Here is a 14,598-nt window from a genome sequence, read left to right as displayed (position 1 = left end):
CATCTTCTCATGTGTCTGTTAGCCATTTGGATGTCTTCTTTGGAGAAATGTCTGTTCATTTCTTCTGCCCATTTTTTAATTGGGTAATTTGGTTGTTTTGGTGTTGAGTTGTATAGGTTCTTTATATATTTTGGATACCAACCTCTTATGAATATGTCATTTGTAAATATCCTCTCCCATTCAGTAGGTTGCCTTTTTGTTTTGTTGATTGTTTCCTTTGCTGTTCAGAAAATTGTTATTTTGATGTAGTACCAATAGTTTATCTTTGCTTTTGTTTCCCTTGTCTCGGGAAACATGTCTAGAAAAATGTTGCTACACTGATGTCAGAGAAATTACTGCCTATACTCTCTTCTAAAACTTTTATGGTTTCAGGTTACACATTTTCATCTTTAATCAATTTTGAGTGCATTTCATGTACACTGTAAGAAAGTGGTCCAATTTCATTCATTTGCATAGCTGTCCAGTTTTCCCAGCACCATTTGTTGAAGAGCTTGTCTTTTTCTCATTGCATATTCTTGCCTCCTTTGTTGAAGATTAATTGATGATATATTCATGGGTTTATTTTTGGGTTCTCTAGTCTGTTCTATTAATCTATATGTCATTTTTTTGCCTATACCATACTGTTTGATTACTACAGCTTTGTAGTATATTTGGGAATCTAGGACTGGGATACTTCTAGTTTTGTTCTTCTTTTTCAAGATTGCTTTGCTATTTGGGGTCTTCTGTGGTTTGATACAAATTTTAGAATTGTTTCTTCTAGTTCTGTGAAGTATGCTATGCTATTGGTATTTTAATAGGGATTGCACTGAATCTGTAGATTGCTTTGGGAGTATGGACATTTCAACAATATTAGCTCTAACAATCCAAGAGCATTGGAATGTCTTACCATTTTTTTGTTTTGTTTTCAATTTCTTTCATCAATGTTTGTAGTTTTCAGAGTACAGGGCTTTCACCTCCTTGGTTAAGTTTATTCCTAGGCATTTTATTAATTTTGGTGCAATTCTAAACGAGACTGTTTTCTTAATTTCTTTTTCTGCTATGTCATTATTTGTATAGAAATGGAATGGATTTCTGTATATTTTGTATCCTGTAAACTTAGTGAATTCATTTATCAGTTCTAGTACTTTTTGTTAGACTCTTTGGGGTTTTCTTTATATATAGTGAAAATAGTGAAAGTTTTACTTTTTCCTTACCAATTTGGATGCCTTTTATTTATTTTTTTGATCTGATTGCTGTGCCTAGGACTTCCAGTACTATGTTGAACAAAAATGGTGAGAATGGACATCCTTGTTTTGTTCCTGATCTTAGAGGGAGAGCTCTCAGTTTTTCCTCATTTAGTCTGATGTTAGCTATAGGTTTTTCATATATGGCCTTTATTATGTTGAGGTAGGTTCCCTCCAAACCCACTTTGTTGAGAGTTTTTATCATGAATGGATGTTGTACTTCATCAAATGCTTTTTCTGCATCTGTTAAAATGGTCCTATGGTTCTTAACCTTTCTTTTGTTGATGTGATGTATCATGTTGACTGATTTGCAAATATTGAACCACCCTTGCATCCCAGGAATAAATCCCACTTGATTATGGTGAATGATGTTTTTAATGTATTGTTGAATTTGGTTTGTTAATATTTTGTTGAAGATTTTTGCATCTATGTTTATTAGAGATAGTGGCCTGTAATTCTCTTTTTATTGTAGTGTTTTTATCTGGTTTTGGTATCAGAGTAATGCTGGCTTCACAGAATGAATTTGGAAGCTTACCTTCCTCTTCTATTTTTTTGGAATAGTTTGAGAATAGGTATTAATTCTTCTTTAAATGTTTGGTATAATTCCCCTGTGAAGTCCTCTGGTCCTGGACTTTTGTTTTTTGGGAGTTTTTTGATTACTGATTCAATTTCATTACTGGTAATCAGTCTGTTCAAATTGTCTATTTCTTCCTGATTCAGTGTTGGAAAGTTATATGTTTCTAGGAATTTATCCATTTCTTCAAGATTGTCTAATTCATTGGCATATAATTTTTCATAATATTCTCTTATAATCCTTTTTATTTCTGTGGTGTTGGTTATTTCTTCTCTTCCTGATTTTGTTTATTTGAGTCTTCTCTCTTTATTTTTGATGAGTTTGGCTAAAGGTTTATTAATTTTGTTGATCTTTTTAAAGAACTAGTTCCTGGTTTCTTTGCTCTGTTGTGTTGCTTTTTAGTTTCTATTTTGTTTATTCCTGCTCTAATCTTTATTATTTCCTTCCTTCTACTCGTTTGGGGCTTTGTTCTTCTTTTTCTAGCTCTTTTAGGTCTATATTGCTATAAATTTCCCTCTTACAACTGCTTTTGCTGTACCCCAAAGATTTTGGACTGCTGTGTTTTCATTCTCATTTGTCTCCATTATTTTTTTTTAATTTCCTCTTTGATTTTTGGTTGACCCATTCATTGGTGTATTTGGTGTTCTTTCCAGATTTTTTCTTGTGTTTGATCTCTAGTTGCATAGCATTGTGGTCTGAAAAGATGCATGGTATGACTATAGTCCTTTTGAATTTGTTGAGGCTTGTTTTGTGGTCTCACATGTGATCTATTCTGTAGAATGTCCCATGTGTACTTGAAAAGAATGTATATTCTGCTGTTTTAGGATGAAATCTTCTGAGTGTATCTGTTAGATCCATCTATCCAATGTGTCATTCAAATCCATTGTTTCCTTGTTGATTTTTTGTTTGGATGGTCTATCCATTGATGTAAGTGGGGTGTTTGAGTCCCCTACTATTTTATTATTATGGATTACTTCCTTTATGTTTGTTATCAACTGCTTTGTGTATTTGGGTGCTTTCATGTTGGGTGCATAAATATTTATAATACTTTTATCTTCTTGTCGCATTGTCTCCTTAATGATTATATAGTATCCTTCTTTGTTGTGCAGTCTCTGTTTTATAGTCTATTTTGTCCAAATATTACTATTTTGAACAAGTATTGCTACCCTGGCTTTCTTTTCACTGCCATTTGCATGATAAATGCTTTTCCATTCCATTCATTTCCAATCTGCATGTGTCTTTAGGTCTGAAATGAGTCTCTTGTAGACAGCATATAGACGGGTCCTGTTTTTTTTTAATCCATTCCATTACCCTATGTCTTTTGTTTGGAGCAGTTAGTCCATTTACGTACAAAGTAATTATTGTTAGGTATGTATTTACTGTCATTTTGTTATTTGTTTTATGGTTGTTTCTGTAGTTCTTCTCTGTTTCTTTCTTCTCTCATGGTTTGTTGGCTTTCTTCAGTGATATACTTGGATTCCTTTCTCTTTATTTTTTACATTCTAGTACCAGTTTTTGATTTGTGCTTACCATTAGGTTTATATATAACATCTTCTGCATACAGCAGTCTATATTAAGTTGATGGTCACTTAAGTTGGAACCCATTCTAAAAGCACTAAATTTTTATTCTTCTCCCCACTACATTTTAGGTATATGGTGTCCTACTTTATATCCTTTTATTTTGTGAATCCTTTGACTGATTTTTATAGATATACTTAATTTTACTGCTTTTGTGTTTCCTTTTTTTTTTTTTAATTCCTGTTTATGTTCTTTCCTTTCCACTCAAAGAGTCCCCTTTAACATTTCTTGTACAGCTGATTTAGTGGTCATGAATTCCTTTAACTTCGGTTTGTCTGTGAAACTCTGTTTCTCCTTCTATTCTGAATGATAGCTTTGCTGGATAGAGTATTCCTGGTTGCAGTTTTTTTTCTTTTAGCACTTTGAATATATCATGCCCCTCCCTCCCTTCTGGCCTGCAAAATTTCTGCTGAAAAATAAACTGATATTCTTATGGGGTTTCCCGTGTGTGTGTGTGTGTGTGTGTGTGTGTGTGTAACTGTTTTTTTTTCTCTTGCTGCCTTAAATATTCTCTCTTTATCACTACTTTTTGCCATTTGAATTACTATGTGCCTTGGTCCCTCCTTGATTTGATTTTGTTTGGGGGCTCTCTATGCCTCTTGGATCTAGATTTCAATTTCTTTTCCTGGATTCAGGAAATTTTCAGCTATTATTTCTTCAAATAAATTTTCTGCCCCCTTTTCTCTCTCTTCTCCTTCTAGGGTCCTTATAATGTAATGTTATTACGATTGATGGTGACACTGAGTTTCTTAAGTCTGTTTTCATTTTTACTTTATTTTCTTTCTCCTTCAGTTTGATTGCTTTTCATTACTTTGTCCTCCAGGTTGCTGATCCATTCTTCTTGATTCTTCTAGTCTACTATTTATTCCTTCTAATGTATTTTAAATTTCATTATTAAGTTCTTCATCTTTGACTGACTCTTTTTTATGTTTTCTATCTCTTTGTTGAGGGTCTCACTGAGGTCCTCCACTCTTTCTTCAAATCCAATGAGTATCTTTATGACCATTACTTTAAATTCATCAGACATATTAGTTAACTCCATTTAATTTAGCTCTCTTATTGTGATTTTCTTTTATCTTTATGGGTACTAATTGATATTATATTCATAATGGAAATTGTAAGTCATATGGTGAAAAAAATTATTATTTAGACTTATCATTAAGTAAGTGTAAGACATAAGGGAGAGAAATAAAAAAATTGCATAATGTGTGGAGTTGGGGCAATCTCAGTGACAGTTACGGGGAAGATAAAAGAAACATCCATTAATTTAGAAGGAAAATAAGAATGAGGAGAGTGTTAATTCAAGTCTTATCTATCCATAAGATGGTAGCTGATTGGTAGAATATTTGAGACATATGAATAATTAGGACCAAAATATAAAGAAAGCTAAATATATTATATGTGAGAGGTTGACATGTGTTTACTAGATATGAATACAAAATAATGTGATAGGTTTGAAACAAACATCAAAATTTACATAGGCAAGCATCATGTTTTGTCCACACTGTTGAGTTGTAATTTATCTTTTTTCCAAATGCTTGATTCTTCCTCTCAACTGAGTTCTTCTATTCCTGGAGTATATACCAAAATTTTCTCTCTAGTACTGAACTAATGCTCAAATATTTATTGAATAAAGATAGAAAGAGAGAGAAAACAGGAGAGAGAGGGAGGGAGAAAGGAGGGAATTGGGATCACGCTCATTAAAGTACTTATACCACAGGGTTATGTAGTCTTTTGAATGATGCTGCATTGTTCAGAACATTTTGGGGACTTCCTTTTGGAGCCTCCCTTAAAAACAAGGATTTAAAAAAAAGTTCTCAGTGGCAGAACGGTATCTTTCAAAACTGAATTTGCTTTTGGTAATACTGAGAATTTAGCTACAGCCACTCTATAGAAAAAGGAGGATCATCCTTTGCATGTGGGATTAGGATATTAGGTGTGACTAAAAGATAAGAACACTGATTTTCTTCTGTGGTTTATAGACTATTTCCTGAAGGCAATACTAAATGAGGAGCTACAAATATATTTAATTTTTTTTGAGCAAATGACATACAATTGGATTAAGTGCATTGATCCCCAGGGTCATTGTTTCAGAGATAAATATTCATTTATAGATATGAATTTGAGTATGTTAATAAGTCATCCTTCTTATTTGTTTTCAGCATTTTAGTATGAAAAATTTCAAGCATATAGAAAATGTGAAAGAATTTTGCACTGAATATCTATATCTATATACCCACCATCTAGATTTTACCATTATTTATTTTATCTGCTCATCACATACCTATTCATTTAAATATCCATATATCTATCTATAAATCCACTTTATTTTCTGACACATTTTACAGTAAATTCTAGACATCAGTACATATTCTCCTAAATATTTCAACATGCATGTGGATTAATTAGAAGTAAGTATTAGCCATTTTTTTCTTTTGTTGTAAGATTTACATACAATGAAATACACAAGTAGTGTATTTCAAAAAGTGTAAAGCCACTGTTTTGACAAATATATACACTTGTGTGAATGAAATCCCTCTCAAGAACAATACCATCACACCAGAAGATTTCTTAGCGTTTGTTCCCAGCCCATCTGCACACTCAACCCAGTCCCTGCACCAGAGGCACTTCTGAATTTTTCCCATCATAGATTAATTTAACTTCCTTTAGAATTTCATGTAAATGAAATAATATGGTTTGTATTTTTGTGTAAGTTTTCTTTCACTTACGATAATAGTTTTATATATTTAGATTTATGATTGGATGTCTTCCTGATAAATTCACTTTTTTATCATTTTGAGATGATTTATCATCTCCGATAATATTCTTCCTGTTTAGGTCTATTTTATCTGATACTAATATAGCCATTCTAGCTATTTTATGATCAGTATTTGCATGGTATATCTTTTTTATACCTTTTCTTTTTCACCTATTTGTGTCTTTATATTTTAAGTGCATCTTCTTTAGACAGTATTCAATTGGGTTTTGCATTTTCACTTGTTCTGACAATTTCTGCATTTTAATTGGAATGTGTATTTCATTAATATTATTGTAATTTATATTATAAACAAATTTATATTCATATAATTCATATTACTATACTATTTACATTATCATATTATTATTTGTATATAGTCATATATTGTTCTTCCTTAGGAATCACAAAATTTTAGTAAGTCACGGTATATAACAATGCTTTCTAGTTTCTTTTTTCTTTCTAGTTTCTTTAAGATCCAACTCAGGTGTCACTCTCTCTGAGATTTCCTTTCATACTCCATCACCTCAGGCTCTTGCTCCTATTAAACATTTTATCTTTTCATATACTCCTTCATTTGTATATGAGTATAGTTACTCATATACCACAGTGTGTTACAATAAATTTATGCGTCCTTTTTTCTACTAGTCTAAAAAGTCCTTAAGGAAGAGAGCTATGTCCATATTGCCAGGGTGATGCCAGGCATAATGACTGCATGTCGGATTGCGCTTCACAGCTTAAATGGCATCTGTTGTCTTTCCCACAGAAACCCTCTGAACATGCAGGGTGCGTATTATCATCCTTATTTACAGATGAGGAAAACGAGATTCTGAGCCATTTGAGGACTTACTCAAGGTCATACAGCAACAAAGTGGCAGATCCAAGTCTATGTCTTTTGGGCAGGGAGCTGAATAAGTAGATTGTATTTAACTAGTACAAAGGATTTTCTTGCTTTCTGAGCAAGTGTAATTAGTACTAATCCCTACCACATGCATGTTAGTTTAATTGATCTAAAAATAGTGTTTGCTTTAAGTAAAAACAAATGTATGATATGTACTTTTCAAACACTTGATTAGTCTTCTTAAATTTTGTTGGATGAAACACATGCTTCAGGACTAAACAAATGTGTTAAAACAATGCTCTAGATTGCATGGATAGCATCTACTTTTTTCTTGGGACTTCGTTTTTTCTGCTGTTAAATATTCAAAGTCCAGTTTTTCATTGCTACTGATACTAGAGAGAACCTAGTCCACCTAGGAACACTATATCCATCTGTTCCTAGCATGCATTATTAAATTGAAGGCAACTAGAAGGTAGGTGAACACTTGCCAGATGTAAACCAAATACTCCAGAGTTTTGGTACAGTCTATACATTTCCTTGGGTTCATTGCCAGTTTCTGACTCTAGGGAATTTTAGGCTTAGGATACTTGTATGTTGACAAGTTGCATTGAAATTCACTACTGTTTCATTATCCTCAATTTGTAATCTTTGGACACAGTTTCCTAAATCCCTGGAGTCTTTTAAAACACATGGATTGGGTTTTTAGTTGTTGTTTTTTTGTTTGGGGGGTTTCTCTGTATCAGTCTTTCTAGCTCTACTTGTTTTTCAAGAAACCAGTAAGCCACATTACCTGTGAATAGGAGAATGTGGTCTTGATGAGCACCCTTTGCATGTATTTTTGGAGCCCACAGGAATTAGTTTGACTATTTACAGATTATAACAGTTGGTAGTTGAATGTTTTATTTTCATTCCCAGTTGGTGCAATATGTTCACAGCTGATGCAATGGCTGGCCCATTTGATTTCACATATGGTCCACTATTCGGGGCCCTCGAAGGCTTTCTTTCGTAGTCAGTCTTCTCTAACACTATCATGTATTTAGTTTTGCTTTTGTCTGCTGGTCAAATAAAGAAAAATAAATAAATAAATAAAAACCCTTAGAACCTTGGCAGCTGCAGAGGAAATCAGCAACTTGGTTGATGAAGATTCAAAGAACCGGGTCAAAATGTCCCAGGAAGAAGATTTTCATTAAACACTGCAAACAAACAAAATGCTTCTCTACATTGCATGAGACCAAGAGAACACACACAGACTCCGTATTCTCTTTTGTTTTTCTTTCACTTTGAAGCTGTGCCTAAGCTGTTCTTAAGTGTTTTCGGCACGGTTCAGTGTCAGAGAGACCATGCTGTCCTAGACTCCATTTACATTGGAAAACCTCGTGCCACAAGTCCTTTAGAAAATATTTCCTTTCGGGCAGTTTTTACAACTTAATTTTCTTTGCTGCTAAAATTCACTAAGAAAGATGGCATTAAAAGTGAGCTGGAGTCACTTTGACAAGACTGATTCCACAAAGCATATTAGACAAGAGGAGTAGAACTGCAAAATTAATAACATTGAAAACCCAAACGCGAGCACCCTCCAGCAGTCATTATAATGCGATACATAATCAGTGTTTATCCTGACTCTAAACTATAACTGATAAAGCCACAATCTCATAAAAAGATTATTTTCAAGACTATTGCATTACCCTCTGAGAACTAAAATACTCATTTATTCATAGTAGCAGATTGTAATAGCTCTAATTCCCTGAGAAGTGGGCATTGTATGATAATTGAGTGGGCTGGGATGTTAATTGTCCTCTACTTCACCTCTAGATGTTTAACTGCTTATCTCTTCAACCAGCAAACAATAATGCACTCTTACTGGCGCCTTCCTGTTCAGATAATTTTGTGAGCTGAGTAATTTATTTGTAATAAAGAGGAAAAAGTATCTGTGCAGGAGAAATATTTAAATTGTGCCATGTTACATATTAAAACCAGTTGGAGATAGTGGTGTGTACTTAGCGAGCTTTCCAACAGAGTTGCTTTTGCAGTACCTGGGGAGTAAGTGGAAATGCAGGAATATGACCAAATAACAGAATGACATTAACAGGCATCACAATATCAATAATGCTTGGTTAGTTTTCTATACTATATTCTAATAGGGGCAACTTGTCTCAAACCCAGTGGCGAAAGTAGCTTTTTACTGTTCAGGGAGTTATGCTGATGTTCCATGTTGCTTCTTGTCAAACATTGAGAAATGGAGAACTGTAGATTATCCAGACTTGTTACCATTGCTACTGTTTTCACAATACCTTCCTTTTGGAACTTTGTAATCACACAAAGGATTAGGGGATGATGGAGAAAGCCCAGTATCAGACACTTAGTTATCATGTGTTGAGCATCTGTTGTGCACCAGGTATTGAGTTGCCCTTAATTTGTACATTATTTCTTGGGCTTTACTGTAACCACATTTTTATAGAGGAATATAAGAAAAATCACCCAAACTTGGAACTGTAGAGGAAAAAAAACTTATCCTCTACCCCCTTAAGTTCAGTACCTGGAGGCCTCAGAACTGAACTGACAAAAGACAGATTAACAGGAAAAAGGCATATTGTTGTTATTGATGTTAATATCTTTACGTGCATGGGAGCTTCACAGAAAAGAAGTGAAAACCCAGAGTGGTTGGACTTGGGGTTCATATACCATTTTAACAAAGGGCAATAAATTGTGGAGAAGTAACTAGACAAAAGGTAAAGGAGTTGGGGTTTTAGGGATGGTAAATTGTAGGACAGTGACTAGGAAATACATGGGGGAGCTGATGGAATACAAGGGTTATTTTAGTAAGGTCTGATTATGCAGACTCACTTTCAGCATCAACTCCCCATCTCCATTTATGAGAGTCATTCTTTTTTTTCCTGGTGCAAGGAAGGGTCCTTTCACGTGAGAAATTTATGCCCCGCTTCCAGGAAAATAATGAGAGGGCAGAGTGCTCTCCCACTGTCTGCTATTTTTCAGTTGCCTTCAGCTCAAAATAACACTTATACCAAAGTGGCTTATTTTGCGGTGGCAATCCTGATCCCCCTCAGAAATAAGGCAAAGAATAACTACACCTACTTTCAAAGCCATATGAAGCATTTGCCAATAAGATCAATCAAGAATTATTTTATTCTCCAAGGACTAGACTTTTTATAGTTTTATTATACACTATTGATTAAGGAACAATTTTTGTGAAGATACATATTAACCTGTAGATTATTGTCCAGTAGACATGCAAATTATTTCTGTCCAGCAGAGAAGATAAATGACCCCAAGGGTTAAAATTTTGTTGCCCTGTAAATAACTAAATTGCTTCATCTCTAATTTAGAAAATTTATCTCAGCATATTTTGCCTGACAAAGTTCATAATTTTATTCCTTAAATTCTCCTTTTGACCAGTTTACCATTCTATTTGTTACTGAACCTGGACTGGATCGCCTGACGGAAGAACCAAGTGGCACTCAGAGATCCTGGAGGATGGGAGGTTTATTTAATGCCGGCAGGTCCAGAGCAGATTGATCTCCAAAGGTCTGAGCCCCAAGCACAGACAGAGGGGGTAATTTATACACTTCTACTTCCGCATACTTGGCACTTTGGCATGTGCGGGAAGCGGAGCAGGGAGAAGAACCTGGAAGAGCCCCGGGGCAGGGACTGGGACTCCCTTGCTGCCTCGGTCGGCCATCTTAGAACACAGATTTTTCCTTATCATTCCCCCCCTTTGATGCCCCTTTAAACACCCAGTTTAGAGGGCATCATTTTCATTCTCTAAGGGGCGATGCCTTTTTTTTTACTTGAATGGGCAGCGATTATTACTAGGGTTCTTGCCAGTCTAGAGGTCTGCATTGGGTTACCAGTAGTTGTAATTTAATTGATTCTATCTGAGAGCTGATGAATCGGGTGATGAGATTAATAATGCTTGGACCAAACAGGAATGCCAATTGGAGCATGAGGAGAGGACCAGCTAGGGGAAGGAGCCATGTAGGCCAGCTCCAGATATTATACCAATTGCCCCAAGAATTTGCTAATTCTTGACTCTCCTGTGTGCAACCCGATCTTGTAGTTGTTGGATCATGTCTCTGACTAACCCTGATTGGTTCATTTAGAAACAACATTCCTTATTTAGGAAGAGACAAAGTCCCGCCTTTTCAGCAGTGAGCAGGTTCAAGCCCCTCCAATTCTGTAGTACCACTGCTTCGAGGGAGTCTATCTGATCTTGTATGGTCATTATAGACTTGGCTACCTGTTCCATATCTTCTGCCAGATTCTCTGACAGTTTCTGGTAATGGTAAGAGGATGAGGCGATTCCTCTTATTCCAGTGCTCATGGCCATTGTTATGCCCAATCCAACCAACAGTGGAATGAATTGGATGGCCCTCTTGGGCTGTGTATGTGCCAACAAGGGAATGGGAAGGGATTGATTATTGGGGATTATATCTACCTGGGGAGTAAGAAGCACCAATGCACATGTCCCTGTCCAGTTAGCCGGTAAGCATTGGTAAATATACCTTCCGCACATGAAAAAGGTGCCAGGTTCTGGAGTACACCATGGTGTGGCAGACATGCACCCATCAAGTGAAAGGCAGCTGTGAGTCTGGAGACAGACAGCCTTCCTACTGAATGTGTTTCCCCAGGATTATGGACACAGTCGGGGGCCAGGTAAGACAACAATACATTGGCCAGTTTTGGGTCTATTTCTTCGGGTTTAGGAGGGTCACCTGTGGGCCTGGTCAGGTTGAGGAAACTCAGTGGGCTTGCCACAAGCCAAGGGGGTCCGGCTTGCAGGCAGGGCCAGCAATCTGAAACCAACCGAGGGCTAGCTGTGCCGAGCAAGTGATGGATTGCCCCCAACACACCATTCACCTGAGGGTCTAGATTGAGAGGTCCCCGATAGGGAGGGAGCCTCAGCAGGGGCCGACAAGAGTCAGGCTCCTGACGGGTCAGGTCCTGTTCAACCCCCCTTTCCTCCCCCTTCTGTGCCCAATCTTGAACTCCACCCCCACTTGACATCCCATGGCAGGCCAGACAGGTCCAGCAAACAACAGTGTCCTCGCATCCTCCACCTCCACAGCTTCTCTCGGCACTAGCTATCTGTCCAGCCCAACAATCCCCTCCACCATGCATGCAGAGGGTGGCCCCAGCATAACATCGGACAGGCATGCAGGTGCAAGAACTGAACCCAGTGCCCCACTGGTCTGCTCCCATGCAGGGACATCGAGCCTTCCCAGAGGCAACGGGGAAGAAGGCGAGGGCAAGGGAGCCTGCGAGCAGGCAAATGCAGCAATACATCCCAAAGTGACCCAACAAACAACAATGGCAAGTCTCCAGGGAAAAGTCCAGCCAGAAGGGGCAACAATGTAGAATCTGACTCCTAAGATGAGGGAAATCATGCCTATGAGAGCTAGGGACCACAGTGAGCAGGTGTCCATTAGTCAGTGGGGTCTCCTCGAAGGCGAAGCCAGAGTGGGTCTGTGGGGTTTGGCTGGGCTTTCCACTGGCGTGACTCCTCATCCAAATGATGGGCTTTTTTCATTCTGGAGTGGTGGACCCACGGGGTGACACCTGAGACCTTGAGGGCAGTGGGGTTCATTAGTACAACAGTGTGGGGCCCTGTCCACTGTGGTTTGAGGGGGTCTTTTTTCCAATCCTTGACCCAAACTGAGTCCCCTGTCTGGAAGGAGTGTACCTGAGACCCTAAGGAGACTGGGGCCCTCTCAATGGTGTATTTTTGTAATTTATTTAGGGTGGTCCTCAGGGCCTGCTCCTTTATTTCTTTATCTCCAACCTGATGTAAGTTTCCTGGAAGGCTCCCCAAGCATGAGGGAGGCCATTCATATATTAATTTGAATGGGGAGAAACCTAATGTCCCAGGCATGCAGCAAGCACGCAGGAGAGCTGAAGGGGTGGCAAATCAGGCCATGGGAGGTTAGTCTCCTGGCAAAACTTTGCTAAGTTTCCCTTGAGGGTGCGATTCATTTGCTCTACTTTCCCTGAGCTTTGGGGCCGGTAAGCTGTGTGGAGTCTCCAGGTGGTGTTGAGAGATTTGGTTAAGACCTGTACAATGTCTGCTACAAATTCGGGTCCATTGTCACTATGGATTGTTAATGGCAGGCCAAACTGGGGCATGATCTCCCGCAAGAGGATTTTAGCTACTTCCCAGCTCTGCTCTGTCCTGGTCGGGAAGGCTTCGACCCACCCAGAGTATGTGCATACTATCTGACCTTAAGTTCTTGCCCCAGGGTGAGTTTGTCTGTCTCCTTGATGAGTAGGACTGTGGCTGCCAGCGCCCTGAGGCACAGTGGCCATCCCGCGGCCACGGGGTCCAGCTTCTTTGACAGGTATGTAACTGGCCGTTACCAGGGCCCAATAGTCTGGGTGAGTACCCCGAGCGCTATTTTTACAAAGAGATTAAAGGGTTTTTTTCTACATCTGGTAGGCCCAGGGCTGGAGCCCGCCCCAGGGCAGTCTTTATCTCTGTGAAGGAGGCTTCTGTTTCCTCAGTCCAGGCAAGGGGTTCTTGATCTGGTCCCCCTAAGAGATCTTAGAGGGGTCTTGTTATTGCTGAGAACCCAGGGATCCAGATGCAGCAGAATCCTATAGCCCCCAGGAATTCTCTTAGGCCCTTTTTTGTCTGGGGCTGTGGCAGCGAGATGACAACTTCCTTTCTCTCTGGCCCCAGTTTTCTCCTCCCTTGGGTGAGGAGGAAACCAAGGTATCGGACCTGTTGTTGGCAGATTTGTGCCTTCCATGACACCCGGTATCTCGAGTCTGACAGGAGCTGTAGGAGAGCCTTTGTGCCTTTTGTGCAGTTTTCTTGTGTGTCACTGGCGAGGAGGAGGTCATCCACATACTGGAGGAGGGTACATCGTGTGGCCTCTTTTGGGAAGCTGGCGAGGTCCGTGGCCAGCGCTTCCCCAAAGAGGGTTGGCGAGTTTTTAAACCCCTGTGGGACTGAAGGGAAGGTGAGTCTGAACTCTGGTGGGCTGCTCAGTTGGGCCTGGACATAGAATAACCTCCATTCTTCCCTCGGCGTGGTAATGATCCTATGCTAAGATTAAGAAAACCTGAGTCTTACATCTTTCAATAATTGGCTTTGAAACTTAGGCAAACCTCTTCGTTGTTATCTCCACAATTGCCAAAATAATACCATATTTACCTGATCTGCTAGATGATTTCTTGAATCCCTCAAACCTTTGCGTTTATGTTTTTAGGACATTATTCCTTAGCAAACCAAAAGGATCTCCTCCCTCACTCTCTTGCCTTAGCTTTGTTGTTGATAACGACACTACAGCACTCCAAGAGAATAAGAAAGTCAATCAAATATTGATTAAGTGCCTACTGCTGGGCCTCAGTTTCGTTTTTGAGTATAATGAGGATAAAAATGCCCATCCCTTAGGGTTGTCATAATAGTAAAGTGGGATGATATATGTAAGCCTCCAAGAATGTGTCCAGCATGCAGAGTTTGCATTTGTTGGAAAAGTGTGAAACCTTCCCTCTGTTCAGAACTCCAGGAACAATGCATCAACTGAGCAGTCTCAGTTGCAGAAGACTTGTCACCACCATGAATTTTCAATGTCATGCTGGTGCTTTGAAAGCTGTGGTGAACAGGCTGGCA

This window comes from Halichoerus grypus, chromosome 5 (genome assembly GCF_964656455.1).
Source record: "Halichoerus grypus chromosome 5, mHalGry1.hap1.1, whole genome shotgun sequence".
Lineage (NCBI taxonomy): Eukaryota > Metazoa > Chordata > Mammalia > Carnivora > Phocidae > Halichoerus > Halichoerus grypus.
Note: the sequence above shows the minus strand (reverse complement) of the source record.